The sequence below is a fragment of the Brachyhypopomus gauderio genome, unplaced genomic scaffold (genome assembly GCF_052324685.1).
Source record: "Brachyhypopomus gauderio isolate BG-103 unplaced genomic scaffold, BGAUD_0.2 sc146, whole genome shotgun sequence".
NCBI lineage: Eukaryota > Metazoa > Chordata > Actinopteri > Gymnotiformes > Hypopomidae > Brachyhypopomus > Brachyhypopomus gauderio.
Genome location: NW_027506967.1, coordinates 187,332 through 193,829, shown reverse-complemented (window position 1 = coordinate 193,829; position 6,498 = coordinate 187,332).

The window sequence follows — 6,498 nt, the reverse complement described above, 5'->3', positions numbered from 1 at the left end:
AGCTAGGAGTGGAGGAAGACCGGGGGCCGCCGGGGCTGCGGCGGACGTGCCAGGAGCAGCGCGCCCGGCGTAGGCGCCTGGAGCAGCGGGCCCGGCGTAGGCGCCTGGAGCAGCGCGGTTGGCGTAGGCGCCTGGAGCAGCGTGGTCGGCGTAGGCGCCTGGAGCAGCGCGGTCGGCGGACTCCCCATATGGGCCACTTGGGGACACCCCTTCGGTCTCCATGTCCTCCTCGTCCTCGCTCTGGTTCCACTCCATGGACTGCTCCGGGCTGCCACCCCAGGAGCACTCCATCCTCTCCTCTCCGGAGCGATCGAAGGATGGACCCGCCTCTGGTATCCACCTCTCTTTCACAGTCCCAGCCGAACACTCAGAGGGGGACGGACTACCCTCTTCCCACGAGTAACGCTCGCTGTCCGTGTACTCCGAAACGCCTGAGTGCACGGACAGAGGACGATCTTCCTCGTCAAGCTCCTCCTCCTCCTCACCATAATCAGAGGGGTATGCGGAGCGCTCCGACGGCGGGTAGTCGTCGTCATCGTCCTCCTCCCCCTCCTTTATGATGGAAGCAGGACCTACGGGCGGCGGGAGGTAGTCCTCTTCCTCGGACTCCTCCTCCTCTCCCCCGTAGTCGATGGTGGACGCATCGTCCAGCGACGGGGGGTAGGCCTCCTCCCCTTCCCCACCGTAGTCAACGGTGGAGACTTCGCCTATCGACGGAGGATACGCCTCCTCCTCCTCGTCCTGCTCCTCCTCCTCCTCGGAGTCCCCCTCCCCAAACTCGTTCTCCGGGGTGGACTCGACAGCTCCGTAAACACCGGAGTCCACCCTCGGCGGTGAGCGGGCGCGAGATGGAGGGGAGTGTAGCTCCTTCCAAATTCTCACCGCGCCCTGGCGGAAGATCTCCGCCAGCTCGGGGTTACTCTCCTCTACCCTCCGGGCTGAGGCCAGCTGGAGGGCGCACACCGGGTCCTTCTCCAACTGTTCCTGCGTTGGCGAGGTTACGCGGCGCAGGGGAGAGGAGGAAGAGCGGTGGTGTCGCTTGCTGGAGCGAAGTGCCTTCTTAGGCCTGGTGGCGTAGCCTGACATTTCGGTGTCTCTTGTCGGCTCGTCGTTCTGTGACGCTGGGCGGCGGCAGACGGACGAGACACAGAATCCGTATTTTGTCTTGACAGACGTCACTTTTATTTTTACAATTATTGCGCAATCAGTGCACGAATAATAAACAGGTACACACAACGTGTAGACTTAGACAACAACGAGCACAGGACACGGCGCGAGCGCACATTAAATAGACAAACCACATTAGCCCCACGTGATTACGAGACAAGTGAGACTTATTAATCACACGACATAACCCCAACCACGAATATACACTGACACAGACAAAGCACGTGGACTACGTATACACACGCCGAAAAGGGAGGGGCCGGGGTCCTCAACGTGACAGTGACGTGTCAATAAACGCCTCCGCCACTCGCGCGAGGTGTGTGGAGTCGCGCCCTATGGACACTCACGAAAGTTTAATCAGTCTTAATGGTCCAATGAAGGTCATTTAAAAACCAGGACATTTCCTCACTTAAAAAAACAGGATGTGAAATACAAACATGTCCCGGGAAATACGGACGTTTGGTCACCCTATCATACTAGGAATACATTTATCAGCTAAGTTATCATTACTGACCTGCGCGTTAGCCCCAACATGTTTCACGTTGAGGTGGTAATGAAGGGTGGAAGTGCTCCTGTGATAAGCGAACCCCTCCTACATAAAGTATAAATAACACTATTTTTTGTGTTAAAAAAACACAAAAATTTGTACTTCCATTTGGAAGTTTCTTATATTTAAATTTCCCATCCACCAGCGTAGCCTCTTCAGTCATCTCCACCATGCTCATCTTATTGTACATCCATATAATCTGTATGCCTGGAACTCGTGCACTGAGAAACATTCCACGGTGCAAAAGTGTCTCATGAGTTAAATGCGTTATTTTTTTTAGTTTGTTATTTTCCCTGTAATTAATTAATCGAAATTAATGCGTTAAAGTCCCACCACTAATTATAACCTTTCCCCTTACATTTTCAAGTTTTTCCTTTTGATCGTAGTGTAATTATCCTTGTAAAAGCTCAACGCTGGCAGCCTGACTGTGATGAGAGGGCCGAGGTGATCAGCATTTCTAACCCTCCCGGGCTCCGTCCGACTCCCTCTGAAAAAGTGAGCGGTGCAGCACAACACCCGCCTCCTTCTGCAGATCCTCTGCTCCTGCTCGCTGCGCTCATGTGGAGAACATGATGCTGCTATGAACATGCTGAGATCAGTAAAACACAGGCCCCGGGGAAGAGCCAGAGAAGAGCAAGGGAAGAGTCAGGGAAGAGCCAGGGAAAAGCGCTACTTTACAGGATGCCAAATAGTCACACTTTCTCCTGCAAGTCAATCGGCATAAGTCTCGTAAAAATGAGTTAGTGTCTATGTGTGGGGTTCTAAAATAACCTAAATCTAAGAATCTAACTTTAGAATCTAAAATTCTAAAATGGGGTAATAAAAATTTCATGCTTAATACATCGAGGCAATGCTAATTTGATTTGATTTTATAAAATATATGGATTTTAACATACAATTCCCACGTATGATCTAGCTTGTGCATCACCAGTCTTAAAGACATCCACCAACCATGAAGGCTGCAGTGAACTCGCACTCCCTCTGAGACACATGAAGCCAGCCACTGCACGTGCCCACGCCGAATCGCAGGGCGGCTGAACGCAGTCGGACCAGGGCACAAACTTCCCTGCCCAGCAAGCATGAGCAGGCACACGTCCGTGTTGGGCTAACCTTGCTGGGGCTGACGGGGAGCAGAGTCCTGCCATCTCTTCCACCCACAGCAGGGGCAGATTGGATTGCCCGGCCATGTGGCATCATCGGGTCCTAGACCAGAGAAGCCAGGATGATGAGGATGATGAACGTGAATGTTCCTCTTACACCACTCAGGAGCCCCAGAGCTCATTTAAACTCAAATGCAACACTGTGTCACTTAGTGGAATATGGCATTTGGCGTATAAATTACATAAAGTGTACATAACATTTAAATTCCTAGGGGCAGAAATTACATAAAGAATGAAAAAAAAAAACTATTTTGAAATAAGCCAGCAATTCAAACCATTTATTCCAATTAGAATAAAAGAAAAAAAAAAAAAAACCACTTTCACACTATTTCACACTACCTCTATTGTAATACTGTTGGAGTTAATCAATACAAATAAGTGTGGGGGTAATCATCGTTTTATGTCCTAGAAGACATCCTCCACACCTCACACAGCAGATTCATTTAGAAAGCTCTGAAAAGATACTAATGAGCTTAAGCAAGAAAGTGTAAAATATAAAGAGATGGACACTGGTCAAATTGGCCACAGAAAGAGAGAAACATAGCGAGGCATTCATTTACTTCTCTTCGCTTTGTAAGTGGAAATGATTGGCTGCACTGCAAAACACTTCTGATTATTCAGTCTTCCATCAGGCAATGTTACACAACACAATAAAATTACTTTTCGGTGATGGATTTCAGCAGATAGAAAAGGTAAAAAAAAAACAGGTTGGAGGTTGATCTTTTATACTACAGCGCACACACACGAGGTTAAAAAAGGTGATTCTGGCAGACTTATTCACTACATAATTTATTAGCAGTCACATATTGTGCTAAGCCCCTCTTTGAGCTTGTGAAGTACGTGGGAGTCGAAATGAACAAGCATCTACAGGAGCTCTTCTTTTAATCAGAAAGTGGGTGGCCTGTGAGGCACTTCCTTAGAGCCCCAGGCTGGCCCTTTGGGCTGTTTACCCAGAATCGTTTAGCCTTGGCAAATGGCCAGTTAGCCCTTCACTCTGCAATAAGCTAATTAGCCAAATAAGCATTGGAGGCATTTTAGAGAACATAAAACACCCTAAACCATGCTTTAACAGTGGCAGTGTAGAGCCGTAATGGCGAATCTTGCTAAGGGAAAGTGAAGGGAAACAAGTGTTTCTCCAGAGCTAGTAGATTACTAGCTGCAGCTATTGAAGTCTGGCACCCAAACATGGGAGCGGGTCCATGCCTTATAGAAGAAAAAGCTTCTCCAATTTATTTTGAACACTCCACTGAAGCTTGAGTGCACAGGAGCACTTCAGGTCTGGCCTTCGTCACTGCATACAGCTTTACAAATAGATCTAGCCTTTAAGGTCACCAGACATCACCTGACTGCATAAAGGTAATATAAATTTTTTTTAAGTCAGTGTTCATAGATCCAAAATAATACATATATAGAAATCAACTACAACCAGCGGAATGTTTATTAAAAAAAAAAAACAACCAGAGACAAAGACAAAAGAGAAAGAAAGGAAAAAAACACGATTCAATAAGAGTACTTTAATAAGACCCTTTGAGTGCACTGTATTAAGTTCTCCCTCTGCAGGAGAAATCGTTCTCTATCGCCAGTGTTAACAAGATAGATGCCAGACCCATGGAGCCATCAACTGAAAGAAAATGCCATTTGGCTTATCTTTGCTAAAAAAATTACCTTAATTCTATCATTTATCCGCTGCATAAATGATTTTTATGGTCATTGTGGACGTTCTTTTGGATCAGGGAAGGAAATAAATGAGGGAATGCAAAGCTCCAAACAAAACAGGAAACCATCCTGTGGCAGTGCTTCAACCCGAATTAATTCACTACTCAGTCATTTGAAAGACAGCTCTTCTTCTGAGTCCAGCAACCTGCCCAAAGAGAGACGTGTGTGTATATAAGTAGTCTGCCACAAACCAGGCACAGGTGCGACCAATCTGAATTACCCATCGATTCACCCAAGCTGTGTCTCCGCCCCCAGCTGCCGCTCGACCACACCCATGCTGCCTCGCTCATGCAGTGTTAACCCAGTAGGACATCTAAGACCTGCCACAGATATTCTGGACTTGAACAGTTCATAAGGCTGGGTGCGCACGCTTTAATAATTCAACTAATTTACTCTAAGAAAGGAATAAATTTGAATTTTACATGCTGACAAATGCTTTAAATGGAGAGCGTGCTAAGAAAAGGATTAAGAGTAGCATTACTACCACTGCTTTCACATAATATCCTTATTCTGAGAGCCAGAATCAGAATTCCCATGTTCATTAACTGAAATAAGGTCTAAGAGATAAAGTCAAGCTCACAGAAACAAGACAGAAAAGTAAATCCAGACATCAAGAAACCATTAAAGTGGAAAAGACCATGTGTGAATGTGCAACACCTCTTCTGACACCCAATAATGTCACCCACAATTTTGCAAGGGAAGCAAAAGTTTGCCTGAAGGTGAGCGATGCATAAGGAGGTCAAATTACTGTAATAATGCCCTGGCTGTCTACACGGTCCAGCCAGGATAAAAATATCTGTAGTGGTCATTGTTCTCTGACTCCATAAAACCTGAATGTCCTTTCAGTGAATGCACTCAGGTCCTTTTAATAGGTCAGATCTACCCCCGAACAAGACAAAGGGCAATTGATTAAATGTACACTTTTTTATTTATCTGGAGAGTAACCTATTAATACCATCCATTTAGTTTCTAGAGAGTGACAGTTGCTTGGTGAAAAATCACAAAATGATTTGAAAAACATGCTGGTGCTGGTGATCTACTCCACAACGTGTGCACCAGTACTGGTGTCATGACTGTGATCTTCTCCCCATGAGAATTTAGCTTTAGGTTCAAATGGGAAAATGTAACAGAAATAATGCCCATATGGGAACAGAAATCTTGCCCTGTGTTACATAGCGAAACAGCATTTTGTATCCCAGCCCAACAATATTTTAGGAAAGCTAGCACGCATATTACTACTCAGTTTGAATATAGCTGAATTTGAAAGTTTTATTACCCTAGGTTCTAACTAAGCCTTAGTTTCTGTGTAAATATCTAGCTAGTTAACTACATTTAACCAGCATTTAGCTTAGCGGTGATATAAAGTGATAAGTGATTTTATCAAGGGTAAGATAAATGATCAGTGATGTCAGTAACGCGTTACTTAGTAACGCGTTACTCTAATCTTACCACTTTTTTCGGTAACGAGTAATATAACGCGCTACTATTTCCAGTCCAGTAATCAGATTAAAGTTACTTATCCAAATAACTGTGTTACTATTTTTATTTTCCCTAGTAAAAATATATTTTGCTTTCTTCTTGGCTCAGTTCTACTTTTGCGTCTGACCGTAGCGCTCGACTCCGCACCCTGCGAGAGCGCGTTTTACAAGTCATTTTTTGCAGTGTCCTCCCGTAACGATATGTGGTAGTATAAAGAAACACCCATCAAAAACAGAGGAAGGAACATTTACCTGAAGAATTTTAATGTTGCACTGTGTTCCACGTTTGAAAACTGCTGGAATTTTGACTAACGTCCTACTTTAAAATGCTTAAATTGTAATGGTATTTCGTTTCACAAGCTGTCTGACTGAACAGGGGTGGGTTTCCCGAAACGTTCGTAGCGCTAAGTACTTCTTAATTAACCTCGTA